Raw genomic sequence first — 15,794 nt, forward strand, 5'->3', positions numbered from 1 at the left:
CTCCATAAATATATATGGGGAGGTACTAGCTCCAACTCGGTTTTACAGTGAAAACTGCAGGAACTTCAAACCGGCACTAGGAAACAGACTGAGAAACCAGAGTAAAAGTTTCTCCTGCAACCCGTTCCCTTTGTGCTAGATGAACGATCGTCTCTCCACATGCTCAGTTCTGAGAGATAATTGTGTATGAAAGCCGTCCTTCACCTAGCTTGTTGGGAACACAAAGTTTCTTTTCAGTTGCAAACTCCACTCCATACATATTTATCGGAGGTACAAGCTCCAACTCCTTTTTACAGTGAAAAATGCAGGAACTTCAAACCTGCACTAGGAAACAGACTGAGAAACCAGAGTAATAGTTTCTCCTGCGACCCATTCCCTTTGTGCTAGATGAATGAACGTCTCTCCACATGCTCAGTTCTGAGAGATAATTGTGTGTGAAAGCCGACCTTCACCTAGCTTGTTTGGAACACTAAGATTCTTTTCAGTTGCAAACTCCACTCCTTAGATTTATATGGGGAGGTTCTAGCTCCAACTCGTTTTTACAGTGAAAACTGCAGGAACGTCAAACCGGCAATAGGAAACAGTCTGAGAAACCAGAGAAAAAGTTTCCCCTGCAACCCGTTCCCTTTGTGCTAGATGAACGAACGTCTCTCCACATGCTCAGTTCTGAGAGATAAGTGAGTGTGAAAGCCGTTCTTCACCTAGCTTGTTGGGAACACAAAGTTTCTTTTCATTTGCAAACTCCACTCCATACATATATATGGTGTGGTACTAGCTCCAACTCGGTTTTACAGTGAAAACTGCAGGAACTTCGAACCGGCACTAGGAAACAGACTGAGAAACCAGAGTAAAAGTTTCTCCTGCAATCCGTTCCTTTTGTGCTACATGAACGAACGTCTCTCCACATGCTCAATTCTGAGAGATAAGTGAGTGTGAAAGCCGATCTTCACCTAGCTTGTTGGGAACACAAAGTATCTTTTCACTTGCAAACTCCACTCCATACATATATATGGGTGGTACTAGCTCCAACTCTGTTTTACAGTTAAAAATGCAGGAACTTAAAACCGGCACTAGGAAACAGACTGAGAATCCAGACTAAAAGTTTCTCCTGCAAACCGTTCCCTTTGTGCTAGATGAACGAACGTCTCTCCACATGCTCAGTTCTGAAGAGATAAGTGTGTGTGAAAGCCATCCTTCTCCTAGCTTGTTGGCAACACAAAGTTTCTTTTCACTTGCTAACTCCACTCCATACATATATATGGGGAGGGACTAGCTCCAACTCGGTTTTCAGTGAAAACTGCAGGAAATTCAAACCTGCATTAGGAAACAGACTGAGAAACCAGAGTAAAATTTCCTCCTGAAACCGTTTCCTTTTGTGCTACATGAACGAACGTCTCTCCACATGCTCAGTTCTGAGGGTTAGGTGTGTGAGAAAGCCGTACTTCACCTAGCTTTTTGGGATCACAAAGTTTCTTTTCAGATGCAAACTCCACTCCATACATATATATGGGGAGGTACTAGCTCCAACTCGGTTTACAGTTAAAAATGCAGGAACTTCAAACCGGCACTAGGAAACAGACTGATAAACCAGAGAAAAGTTTCTCCAGCAACCCGTTCCCTTTGTGCTAGATGAACGAAGGTCTCTCCACATGCTCAGTTCTGAGAGATAAGTGTGTGTGAAAGCCGTCCTTCACCTAGCTTGTTGGGAACACAAAGATTCTTTTCACTTGCAAACTCCACTCCATACATATATATTGGCTGGTACTTGCTCCAACTCTGTTTTACAGTGAAAAATGCAGGGAATTCAAACCGGCATTAGGAAACAGACTGATAAACTAGAGTAAAATTTCTCCTGCAACACGTTCCCTTTGCGCTAGATTAACGAACGTCTCTCCACATGCTCAGTTCTGAGAGATAATTGTGTGTGAAAGCCGACCTTCAACTAGCTTGTTGGGAACACAAAGTTTCTTTTCAGTTGCAAACTCCACTCCATACATATTTATGGGGAGGTACAAGCTCCAACACCTTTTTACAGTGAAAAATGCAGGAACTTCAAACCTGCACTTGGAAACAGTCTGAGAAACCAGAGTAAAAGTTTCTCCTGCAACCCGTTCCCTTTGTGCTAGATGAACGAACGTCTCTCCACATGCTCAGTTCTGAGGAATATGTGTGAGTGAAAGCCGTCCTTCACCTAGCTTGTTGGGAACACAAAGATTCTTTTCAGTTGCAAACCCGACTCCTTACATATATATGGGGAGGTACTAGCTCCAACTCGGTTTTATAGTGAAAACTGCAGGAACTTCAAACCGGCACTAGGAAACAGACTGAGAAACCAGAGTAAAAGTTTCTCCTGCAACCCGTTCCCTTTGTGCTAGATGAACGAACGTCTCTCCACATGCTCAGTTCTGAGAGATAATTGTGTGTGAAAGCCGTCCTTCACCTAGCTTGTTGGGAACACAAAGTTTCTTTTCAGTTGCAAACGCCACTCCATACATATTTATCGGAGGTACAAGCTCCAACTCCTTTTTACAGTGAAAAATGCAGGAACTTCAAACCTGCACTAGGAAACAGACTGAGAAACCAGAGTAATAGTTTCTCCTGCGACCCATTCCCTTTGTGCTAGATGAATGAACGTCTCTCCACATGCTCAGTTCTGAGAGATAATTGTGTGTGAAAGCCGACCATCACCTAGCTTGTTTGGAACACTAAGATTCTTTTCAGTTGCAAACTCCACTCCTTAAATTTATATGGGGAGGTACTAGCTCCAACTCGTTTTTACAGTGAAAACTGCAGGAACGTCAAACCGGCAATAGGAAACAGTCTGAGAAACCAGAGAAAAAGTTTCCCCTGCAACCCGTTCCCTTTGTGCTAGATGAACGAACGTCTCTCCACATGCTCAGTTCTGAGAGATAAGTGAGTGTGAAAGCCGTTCTTCACCTAGCTTGTTGGGAACACAAAGTTTCTTTTCATTTGCAAACTCCACTCCATACATATATATGGTGTGGTACTAGCTCCAACTAGGTTTTACAGTGAAAACTGCATGAACTTCGAACCGGCACTAGGAAACAGACTGAGAAACCAGAGTAAAAGTTTCTCCTGCAATCCGTTCCTTTTGTGCTACATGAACGAACGTCTCTCCACATGCTCAATTCTGAGAGATAAGTAAGTGTGAAAGCCGATCTTCACCTAGCTTGTTGGGAACACAAAGTATCTTTTCACTTGCAAACTCCACTCCATACATATATATGGGGAGGGACTAGCTCCAACTCGGTTTTCAGTGAAAACTGCAGGAAATTCAAACCTGCATTAGGAAACAGACTGAGAAACCAGAGTAAAATTTCCTCCTGCAACCGTTTCCTTTTGTGCTACATGAACGAACGTCTCTCCACATGCTCAGTTCTGAGGGTTAGGTGTGTGAGAAAGCCGTACTTCACCTAGCTTTTTGGGATCACAAAGTTTCTTTTCAGATGCAAACTCCACTCCATACATATATATGGGGAGGTACTAGCTCCAACTCTATTTACAGTTAAAAATGCAGGAACTTCAAACCGGCACTAGGAAACAGACTGATAAACCAGAGTAAAAGTTTCTCCAGCAACCCGTTCCCTTTGTGCTAGATGAACGAAGGTCTCTCCACATGCTCAGTTCTGAGAGATAAGTGTGTGTGAAAGCCGTCCTTCACCTAGCTTGTTGGGAACACAAAGATAATTTTCACTTGCAAAATCCACTCCATACATATATATTGGCTGGTACTTGCTCCAACTCTGTTTTACAGTGAAAAATGCAGGGAATTCAAACCGGCACTAGGAAACAGACTGATAAACCAGAGTAAAATTTCTCCTGCAACACTTTCCCTTTCTGCTAGATGAAAGAACGTCTCTCCACATGCTCAGTTCTGAGAGATAATTGTGTGTGAAAGCCGTCCTTCAACTAGCTTGTTGGGAACACAAAGTTTCTTTTCAGTTGCAAACTCCACTCCATACATATTTATGGGGAGGTACAAGCTCCAACTCCTTTTTACAGTGAAAAATGCAGGAACTTCAAACCTGCACTTGGAAACAGTCTGAGAAACCAGAGTAAAAGTTTCTCCTACAACCCGTTCCCTTTGTGCTAGATGAACGAACGTCTCTCCACATGCTCAGTTCTGAGGAATATGTGTGAGTGAAAGCCGTCCTTCACCTAGCTTGTTGGGAACACAAAGATTCTTTTCAGTTGCAAACCCGACTCCTTACATATATATGGGGAGGTACTAGCTCCAACTCGGTTTTATAGTGAAAACTGCAGGAACTTCAAACCGGCACTAGGAAACAGACTGAGAAACCAGAGTAAAAGTTTCTCCTGCAACCCGTTCCCTTTGTGCTAGATGAACGAACGTCTCTCCACATGCTCAGTTCTGAGAGATAATTGTGTGTGAAAGCCGTCCTTCACCTAGCTTGTTGGGAACACAAAGTTTCTTTTCAGTTGCAAACTCCACTCCATACATAATTATCGGAGGTACAAGCTCCAACTCCTTTTTACAGTGAAAAATGCAGGAACTTCAAACCTGCACTAGGAAAGAGACTGAGAAACCAGAGTAATAGTTTCTCCTGCGACCCATTCCCTTTGTGCTAGATGAATGAACGTCTCTCCACATGCTCAGTTCTGAGAGATAATTGTGTGTGAAAGCCGACCTTCACCTAGCTTGTTTGGAACACTAAGATTCTTTTCAGTTGCAAACTCCACTCCTTAGATTTATATGGGGAGGTTCTAGCTCAAACTCGTTTTTACAGTGAAAACTGCAGGAACGTCAAACCGGCAATAGGAAACAGTCTGAGAAACCAGAGAAAAAGTTTCCCCTGCAACCCGTTCCCTTTGTGCTAGATGAACGAACGTCTCTCCACATGCTCAGTTCTGAGAGATAAGTGAGTGTGAAAGCCGTTCTTCACCTAGCTTGTTGGGAACACAAAGTTTCTTTTCAATTGCAAACTCCACTCCATACATATATATGGTGTGGTACAAGCTCCAACTCGGTTTTACAGTGAAAACTGCAGGAACTTCGAACCGGCACTAGGAAACAGACTGAGAAACCAGAGTAAAAGATTCTCCTGCAATCCGTTCCTTTTGTGCTACATGAACGAACGTCTCTCCACATGCTCAATTCTGAGAGATAAGTGAGTGTGAAAGCCGATCTTCAACTAGCTTGTTGGGAACACAAAGTATCTTTTCACTTGCAAACTCCACTCCATACATATATATGGGTGGTACTAGCTCCAACTCTGTTTTACAGTTAAAAATGCAGGAACTTAAAACCGGCACTAGGAAACAGACTGAGAAACCAGACTAAAAGTTTCTCCTGCAAACCGTTCCCTTTGTGCTAGATGAACGAACGTCTCTCCACATGCTCAGTTCTGAAGAGATAAGTGTGTGTGAAAGCCGTCCTTCTCCTAGCTTGTTGGCAACACAAAGTTTCTTTTCACTTGCTAACTCCACTCCATACATATATATGGGGAGGGACTAGCTCCAACTCGGTTTTCAGTGAAAACTGCAGAAAATTCAAACCTGCATTAGGAAACAGACTGAGAAACCAGAGTAAAATTTCCTCCTGCAACCGTTTCCTTTTGTGCTACATGAACGAACGTCTCTCCACATGCTCAGTTCTGAGGGTTAGGTGTGTGAGAAAGCCGTACTTCACCTAGCTTTTTGGGATCACAAAGTTTCTTTTCAGATGCAAACTCCACTCCATACATATATATGGGGAGGTACTAGCTCCAACTCGGTTTACAGTTAAAAATGCAGGAACTTCAAACCGGCACTAGGAAACAGACTGATAAACCAGAGTAAAAGTTTCTCCAGCAACCCGTTCCCTTTGTGCTAGATGAACGAAGGTCTCTCCACATGCTCAGTTCTGAGAGATAAGTGTGTGTGAAAGCCGTCCTTCACCTAGCTTGTTGGGAACACAAAGATTCTTTTCACTTGCAAACTCCACTCCATACATATATATTGGCTGGTACTTGCTCCAACTCTGTTTTACAGTGAAAAATGCAGGGAATTCAAACCGGCACTAGGAAACAGACTGATAAACCAGAGTAAAATTTCTCCTGCAACACGTTCCCTTTGTGCTAGATGAACGAACGTCTCTCCACATGCTCAGTTCTGAGAGATAATTGTGTGTGAAAGCCGTCCTTCAACTAGCTTGTTGGGGACACAAAGTTTCTTTTCAGTTGCAAACTCCACTCCATACATATTTATGGGGAGGTACAAGCTCCAACTCCTTTTTACAGTGAAAAATGCAGGAACTTCAAACCTGCACTTGGAAACAGTCTGAGAAACCAGAGTAAAAGTTTCTCCTGCGACCCATTCCCTTTGTGCTAGATGAATGAACGTCTCTCCACATGCTCAGTTCTGAGAGATAATTGTGTGTGAAAGCCGACCTTCAACTAGCTTGTTTGGAACACTAAGATTCTTTTCAGTTGCAAACTCCACTCCTTAGATTTATATGGGGAGGTTCTAGCTCCAACACGTTTTTACAGTGAAAACTGCAGGTACGTCAAACCGGCAATAGGAAACAGTCTGAGAAACCAGAGAAAAAGTTTCTCCTGCAACCCTTTCCCTTTGTGCTAGATGAACGAACGTCTCTCCACATGCTCAGTTCTGAGAAATTAGTGTGTGTGAAAGCCGTCCTTCACCAAGCTTGTTGGGAACACAAAGTTTCTTTTCAGTTGCAAACTCGACTCCTTACATATATATGGGGAGGTACTAGCTCCAACTCGATTTTACAGTGAAAACTGCAGGAACATCAAACCGGCACTAGGAAACAGACTGAGAAACCAGAGTAAAAGTTTCTCCTGCAACCCGTTCCCTTTGTGCTAGATGAACGAACGTCTCTCCACATGCTCAGTTCTGAGAGATAAGTGAGTGTGAAAGCCGTCCTTCACGTAGCTTGTTGGGAACACAAAGTTTCTTTTCACTTGCAAACTCCACTCCATACATATATATGGTGTGGTACTAGCTCCAACTCGGTTTTACAGTGAAAACTGCAGGAACTTCAAACCGGCACTAGGAAACAGACTGAGAAACCAGAGTAAAACTTTCTGCTGCAAACCGTTCCTTTTGTGCTACATGAACGAACGTCTCTCCACATGCTCAGTTCTGAGAGATAAGTGTGTGTGAAAGCCGTCCTTCACGTAGCTTGTTGGGAACACAAAGTTTCTTTTCACTAGCAAACTCCACTCCATACATATATATGGGGAGGTACTAGCTCCAACACTGTTTTACAGTGAAAAGTGCAGGAACTTCAAATCGGCACTTGGAAACAGACTGAGAAACCAGAGTAAAAGTTTCTCCTGCAACCCGTTCCCTTTTTGCTAGATGAAGGAACGTCTCTCCACATGCTCAGTTCTGAGAGATAAGTGTGTGTGAAAGCCGTCCTTCACGTAGCTTGTTGGGAACACAAAGTTTCTTTACACTTGCAAACTCCACTCCATAAATATATATGGGGAGGTACTAGCTCCAACTCGTTTTTACAGTGAAAACTGCAGGAACTTCAAACCAGTGCTAGGAAACAGACTGAGAAACCAGAGTAAAAGTTTCTCCTGCAACCTGTTCTTTTGTGTTAGATGAACGAACGTCTCTCCACATGCTCAGTTCTGAGATATAAATGTGTGCGAAAGCCGTCCTTCACCTAGCTTGTTGGGAACACAAAGTTTCTTTTCAGTTGCAAACTCCAATCCATACATATTTATGGGGAGGTAATAGCTCCAGCTCCGTTTTAGAGTGAAAAATGCAGGAACTTCAAACCTGCACTAGGAAACAGACTGAGAAACCAGAGTAATAGTTTCTCCTGCATCCCGTTCCATTTGTGCTAGATGAACGAAGGTCTCTCCACATGCTCAGTTCTGAGAGATATGTGTGTGTGAAAGCCGTCCTTCACCTAGCTTGTTGGGAACACAAAGATTCTTTTCACTTGCAAACTCCACTCCATACATATATATTGGCTGGTACTTGCTCCAAATCTGTTTTACAGTGAAAAATGCAGGAAATTCAAACCGGCACTAGGAAACAGACTGAGAAATCAGAGTAAAATTTCTCCTGCAACCCGTTCCCTTTGTGCTAGATGAACGAACGTCTCTCCACATGCTCAGTTCTGAGAGATAATTGTGTGTGAAAGGCGTCCTTCAACTAGCTTGTTGGGAACACAAAGTTTCTTTTCAGTTGCAAACTCCACTCCATACATTTTTATGGGGAGGTACAAGCTCCAAATCATTTTTACAGTGAAAAATGCAGGAACTTCAAACCTGCACTAGGAAACAGACTGAGAAACCAGAGTAAAAGTTTCTCCTGCGACCCATTCCCTTTGTGCTAGATGAATGAACGTCTCTCCACATGCTCAGTTCTGAGAGATATTTGTGTGTGAAATCCGACCTTCACCTAGCTTGTTTGGAACACTAAGATTCTTTTCAGTTGCAAACTCCACTCCTTAGATTTATATGGGGAGGTTCTAGCTCCAACACGTTTTTACAGTGAAAACTGCAGAACGTCAAACCGGCAATAGGAAACAGTCTGAGAAACCAGAGAAAAAGTTTCTCCTGCAACCCTTTCCCTTTGTGCTAGATGAACGAACGTCTCTCCACATGCTCAGTTCTGAGAAATTAGTGTGTGTGAAAGCCGTCCTTCACCAAGCTTGTTGGGAACACAAAGTTTCTTTTCAGTTGCAAACTCGACTCCTTACATATATATGGGGAGGTACTAGCTCCAACTCGATTTTACAGTGAAAACTGCAGGAACTTCAAACCGGCACTAGGAAACAGACTGAGAAACCAGAGTAAAAGTTTCTCCTGCAACCCATTCCTTTGTGCTAGATGAACAAACGTCTCTCCACATGCTCAGTTCTGAGAGATAAGTGAGTGTGAAAGCCGTCCTTCACGTAGCTTGTTGGGAACACAAAGTTTCTTTTCACTTGCTAACTCCACTCCATACATATATATGGTGTGGTACTAGCTCCAACTCGGTTTTACAGTGAAAACTGCAGGAACTTCAAACCGGCACTAGGAAACAGACTGAGAAACCAGAGTAAAAGTTTCTCCTGCAAACCGTTCCTTTTGTGCTACATGAACGAACGTCTCTCCACATGCTCAGTTCTGAGAGATAAGTGTGTGTGAAAGCCGTCCTTCACGTAGCTTGTTGGGAACACAAAGTTTCTTTTCACTAGCAAACTCCACTCCATACATATATATGGGGAGGTACTAGCTCCAACTCGGTTTTACAGTGAAAACTGCAGGAACTTCAAACCAGTGCTAGGAAACAGACTGAGAAACCAGAGTAAAAGTTTCTCCTGCAACCTGTTCTTTTGTGCTAGATGAACGAACGTCTCTCCACATGCTCAGTTCTGAGATATAAATGTGTGCGAAAGCCGTCCTTCACCTAGCTTGTTGGGAACACAAAGTTTCTTTTCAGTTGCAAACTCCAATCCATACATATATATGGGGAGGTACTAGCTCCAACTCGGTTTTACAGTGAAAAGTGCAGGAACTTCAAATCGGCACTTGGAAACAGACTGAGAAACCAGAGTAAAAGTTTCTCCTGCAACCCGTTCCCTTTGTGCTACATGAACGAACGTCTCTCCACATGCTCAGTTCTGAGAGATAAGTGTGTGTGAAAGCCGTCCTTCACGTAGCTTGTTGGGAACACAAAGTTTCTTTTCACTTGCAAACACCACTCCATAAATATATATGGGGAGGTACTAGCTCCAACTCGGTTTTACAGTGAAAACTGCAGGAACTTCAAACCGGCACTAGGAAACAGACTGAGAAACCAGAGTAAAAGTTTCTCCTGCAACCCGTTCCCTTTGTGCTAGATGAACGATCGTCTCTCCACATGCTCAGTTCTGAGAGATAATTGTGTGTGAAAGCCGTCCTTCACCTAGCTTGTTGGGAACACAAAGTTTCTTTTCAGTTGCAAACTCCACTCCATACATATTTATCGGAGGTACAAGCTCCAACTCCTTTTTACAGTGAAAAATGCAGGAACTTCAAACCTGCACTAGGAAACAGACTGAGAAACCAGAGTAATAGTTTCTCCTGCGACCCATTCCCTTTGTGCTAGATGAATGAACGTCTCTCCACATGCTCAATTCTGAGAGATAAGTGAGTGTGAAAGCCGATCTTCACCTAGCTTGTTGGGAACACAAAGTATCTTTTCACTTGCAAACTCCACTCCATACATATATATGGGTGGTACTAGCTCCAACTCTGTTTTAGAGTTAAAAATGCAGGAACTTAAAACCGGCACTAGGAAACAGACTGAGAAACCAGACTAAAAGTTTCTCCTGCAAACCGTTCCCTTTGTGCTAGATGAACGAACGTCTCTCCACATGCTCAGTTTTGAAGAGATAAGTGTGTGTGAAAGCCGTCCTTCTCCTAGCTTGTTGGCAACACAAAGTTTCTTTTCACTTGCTAACTCCACTCCATACATATATATGGGGAGGGACTAGCTCCAACTCGGTTTTCAGTGAAAACTGCAGGAAATTCAAACCTGCATTAGGAAACAGACTGAGAAACCAGAGTAAAATTTCCTCCTGCAACCGTTTCCTTTTGTGCTACATGAACGAACGTCTCTCCACATGCTCAGTTCTGAGGGTTAGGTGTGTGAGAAAGCCGTACTTCACCTAGCTTTTTGGGATCACAAAGTTTCTTTTCAGATGCAAACTCCACTCCATACATATATATGGGGAGGTACTAGCTCCAACTCGGTTTACAGTTAAAAATGCAGGAACTTCAAACCGGCACTAGGAAACAGACTGATAAACCAGAGAAAAGTTTCTCCAGCAACCCGTTCCCTTTGTGCTAGATGAACGAAGGTCTCTCCACATGCTCAGTTCTGAGAGATAAGTGTGTGTGAAAGCCGTCCTTCACCTAGCTTGTTGGGAACACAAAGATTCTTTTCACTTGCAAACTCCACTCCATACATATATATTGGCTGGTACTTGCTCCAACTCTGTTTTACAGTGAAAAATGCAGGGAATTCAAACCGGCACTAGGAAACAGACTGATAAACCAGAGTAAAATTTCTCCTGCAACACGTTCCCTTTGTGCTTGATGAACGAACGTCTCTCCACATGCTCAGTTCTGAGAGATAATTGTGTGTGAATGCCGTCCTTCAACTAGCTTGTTGGGAACACAAAGTTTCTTTTCAGTTGCAAACTCCACTCCATACATATTTATGGGGAGGTACAAGCTCCAACTCCTTTTACAGTGAAAAATGCAGGAACTTCAAAACTGCACTTGGAAACAGTCTGAGAAACCAGAGTAAAATTTCTCCTGCAACCCGTTCCCTTTGTGCTAGATGAACGAACGTCTCTCCACATGCTCAGTTCTGAGGAATATGTGTGAGTGAAAGCCGTCCTTCACCTAGCTTGTTGGGAACACAAAGATTCTTTTCAGTTGCAAACCCGACTCCTTACATATATATGGGGAGGTACTAGCTCCAACTCGGTTTTATAGTGAAAACTGCAGGAACTTCAAACCGGCACTAGGAAACAGACTGAGAAACCAGAGTAAAAGTTTCTCCTGCAACCCGTTCTCTTTGTGCTAGATGAACGAACGTCTCTCCACATGCTCAGTTCTGAGAGATAATTGTGTGTGAAAGCCGTCCTTCACCTAGCTTGTTGGGAACACAAAGTTTCTTTTCAGTTGCAAACTCCACTCCATACATATTTATCGGAGGTACAAGCTCCAACTCCTTTTTACAGTGAAAAATGCAGGAACTTCAAACCTGCACTAGGAAACAGACTGAGAAACCAGAGTAATAGTTTCTCCTGCGACCCATTCCCTTTGTGCTAGATGAATGAACGTCTCTCCACATGCTCAGTTCTGAGAGATAATTGTGTGTGAAAGCCGACCTTCACCTAGCTTGTTTGGAACACTAAGATTCTTTTCAGTTGCAAACTCCACTCCTTAGATTTATATGGGGAGGTACTAGCTCCAACTCGTTTTTACAGTGAAAACTGCAGGAACGTCAAACCGGCAATAGGAAACAGTCTGAGAAACCAGAGAAAAAGTTTCCCCTGCAACCCGTTCCCTTTGTGCTAGATGAACGAACGTCTCTCCACATGCTCAGTTCTGAGAGATAAGTGAGTGTGAAAGCCGTTCTTCACCTAGCTTGTTGGGAACACAAAGTTTCTTTTCATTTGCAAACTCCACTCCATACATATATATGGTGTGGTACTAGCTCCAACTCGGTTTTACAGTGAAAACTGCAGGAACTTCGAACCGGCACTAGGAAACAGACTGAGAAACCAGAGTAAAAGTTTCTCCTGCAATCCGTTCCTTTTGTGCTACATGAACGAACGTCTCTCCACATGCTCAATTCTGAGAGATAAGTGAGTGTGAAAGCCGATCTTCACCTAGCTTGTTGGGAACACAAAGTATCTTTTCACTTGCAAACTCCACTCCATACATATATATGGTGTGGTACTAGCTCCAACTCGGTTTTCAGTGAAAACTGCAGGAAATTCAAACCTGCATTAGGAAACAGACTGAGAAACCAGAGTAAAATTTTCTCCTGCAACCGTTTCCTTTTGTGCTACATGAACGAACGTCTCTCCACATGCTCAGTTCTGAGGGTTAGGTGTGTGAGAAAGCCGTAATTCACCTAGCTTTTTGGGATCACAAAGTTTCTTTTCAGATGCAAACTCCACTCCATACATATATATGGGGAGGTACTAGCTCCAACTCGGTTTACAGTTAAAAATGCAGGAACTTCAAACCGGCACTAGGAAACAGACTGATAAACCAGAGTAAAAGTTTCTCCAGCAACCCTTTCCCTTTGTGCTAGATGAACGAAGGTCTCTCCACATGCTCAGTTCTGAGAGATAAGTGTGTGTGAAAGCCGTCCTTCACCTAGCTTGTTGGGAACTCAAAGATACTTTTCACTTGCAAACTCCACTCCATACATACATATTGGCTGGTACTTGCTCCAACTCTGTTTTACAGTGAAAAATGCAGGGAATTCAAACCGGCACTAGGAAACAGACTGATAAACCAGAGTAAAATTTCTCCTGCAACACTTTCCCTTTGTGCTAGATGAACGAACGTCTCTCCACATGCTCAGTTCTGAGAGATAATTGTGTGTGAAAGCCGTCCTTCAACTAGCTTGTTGGGAACACAAAGTTTCTTTTCAGTTGCAAACTCCAATCCATACATATTTATGGGGAGGTACAAGCTCCAACTCCTTTTTACAGTGAAAAATGCAGGAACTTCAAACCTGCACTTGGAAACAGTCTGAGAAACCAGAGTAAAAGTTTCTCCTGCAACCCGTTCCCTTTGTGCTAGATGAACGAACGTCTCTCCACATGCTCAGTTCTGAGGAATATGTGTGAGTGAAAGCCGTCCTTCACCTAGCTTGTTGGGAACACAAAGATTCTTTTCAGTTGCAAACCCGACTCCTTACATATATATGGGGAGGTACTAGCTCCAACTCGGTTTTATAGTGAAAACTGCAGGAACTTCAAACCGGCACTAGGAAACAGACTGAGAAACCAGAGTAAAAGTTACTCCTGCAACCCGTTCCCTTTGTGCTAGATGAACGAACGTCTCTCCACATGCTCAGTTCTGAGAGATAATTGTGTGTGAAAGCCGTCCTTCACCTAGCTTGTTGGGAACACAAAGTTTCTTTTCAGTTGCAAACTCCACTCCATACATATTTATCGGAGGTACAAGCTCCAACTCCTTTTTACAGTGATAAATGCAGGAACTTCAAACCTGCACTAGGAAACAGACTGAGAAACCAGAGTAATAGTTTCTCCTGCGACCCATTCCCTTTGTGCTAGATGAATGAACGTCTCTCCACATGCTCAGTTCTGAGAGATAATTGTGTGTGAAAGCCGACCTTCACCTAGCTTGTTTGGAACACTAAGATTCTTTTCAGTTGCAAACTCCACTCCTTAGATTTTTATGGGGAGGTTCTAGCTCCAACTCGTTTTTACAGTGAAAACTGCAGGAACGTCAAACCGGCAATAGGAAACAGTCTGAGAAACCAGAGAAAAAGTTTCCCCTGCAACCCGTTCCCTTTGTGCTAGATGAACGAACGTCTCTCCACATGCTCAGTTCTGAGAGATAAGTGAGTGTGAAAGCCGTTCTTCACCTAGCTTGTTGGGAACACAAAGTTTCTTTTCATTTGCAAACTCCACTCCATACATATATATGGTGTGGTACTAGCTCCAACTCTGTTTTACAGTTAAAAATGCAGGAACTTAAAACCGGCACTAGGAAACAAACTGAGAAACCAGACTAAAAGTTTCTCCTGCAAACCGTTCCCTTTGTGCTAGATGAACGAACGTCTCTCCACATGCTCAGTTCTGAAGAGATAAGTGTGTGTGAAAGCCGTCCTTCTCCTAGCTTGTTGGAAACACAAAGTTTCTTTTCACTTGCTAACTCCACTCCATACATATATATGGGGAGGGACTAGCTCCAACTCGGTTTTCAGTGAAAACTGCAGGAAATTCACACCTGCATTAGGAAACAGACTGAGAAACCAGAGTAAAATTTCCTCCTGCAACCGTTTCCTTTTGTGCTACATGAACGAACGTCTCTCCACATGCTCAGTTCTGAGGGTTAGGTGTGTGAGAAAGCCGTACTTCACCTAGCTTTTTGGGATCACAAAGTTTCTTTTCAGATGCAAACTCCACTCCATACATATATATGGGGAGGTACTAGCTCCAACTCGGTTTACAGTTATAAATGCAGGAACTTCAAACCGGCACTAGGAAACAGACTGATAAACCAGAGTAAAAGTTTCTCCAGCAACCCGTTCCCTTTGTGCTAGATGAACGAAGGTCTCTACACATGCTCAGTTCTGAGAGATAAGTGTGTGTGAAAGCCGTCCTTCACCTAGCTTGTTGGGAACACAAAGATTCTTTTCACTTGCAAACTCCACTCCATACATATATATTGGCTGGTACTTGCTCCAACTCTGTTTTACAGTGAAAAATGCAGGGAATTCAAACCGGCACTAGGAAACAGACTGATAAACCAGAGTAAAATTTCTCCTGCAACACGTTCCCTTTGTGCTAGATGAACGAACGTCTCTCCACATGCTCAGTTCTGAGAGATAATTGTGTGTGAAAGCCGTCCTTCAACTAGCTTGTTGGGAACACAAAGTTTCTTTTCAGTTGCAAACTCCACTCCATACATATTTATGGGGAGGTACAAGCTCCAACTCCTTTTTACAGTGAAAAATGCAGGAACTTCAAACCTGCACTTGGAAACAGTCTGAGAAACCAGAGTAAAAGTTTCTCCTGCGACACATTCCATTTGTGCTAGATGAATGAACGTCTCTCCACATGCTCAGTTCTGAGAGATAATTGTGTGTGAAAGCCGACCTTCAACTAGCTTGTTTGGAACACTAAGATTCTTTTCAGTTGCAAACTCCACTCCTTAGATTTATATGGGGAGGTTCTAGCTCCAACACGTTTTTACAGTGAAAACTGCAGGAACGTCAAACCGGCAATAGGAAACAGTCTGAGAAACCAGAGAAAAAGTTTCTCCTGCAACCCTTTCCCTTTGTGCTAGATGAACGAACGTCTCTCCACATGCTCAGTTCTGAGAAATTAGTGTGTGTGAAAGCCGTCCTTCACCAAGCTTGTTGGGAACACAAAGTTTCTTTTCAGTTGCAAACTCGACTCCTTACATATACATGGGGAGGTACTAGCTCCAACTCGATTTTACAGTGAAAACTGCAGGAACATCAAACCGGCACTAGGAAACAGACTGAGAAACCAGAGTAAAAGTTTCTCCTGCAACCCGTTCCCTTTGTGCTAG

This window comes from Camelus bactrianus, chromosome 8 (genome assembly GCF_048773025.1).
Source record: "Camelus bactrianus isolate YW-2024 breed Bactrian camel chromosome 8, ASM4877302v1, whole genome shotgun sequence".
NCBI classification, from domain to species: Eukaryota; Metazoa; Chordata; class Mammalia; order Artiodactyla; family Camelidae; genus Camelus; species Camelus bactrianus.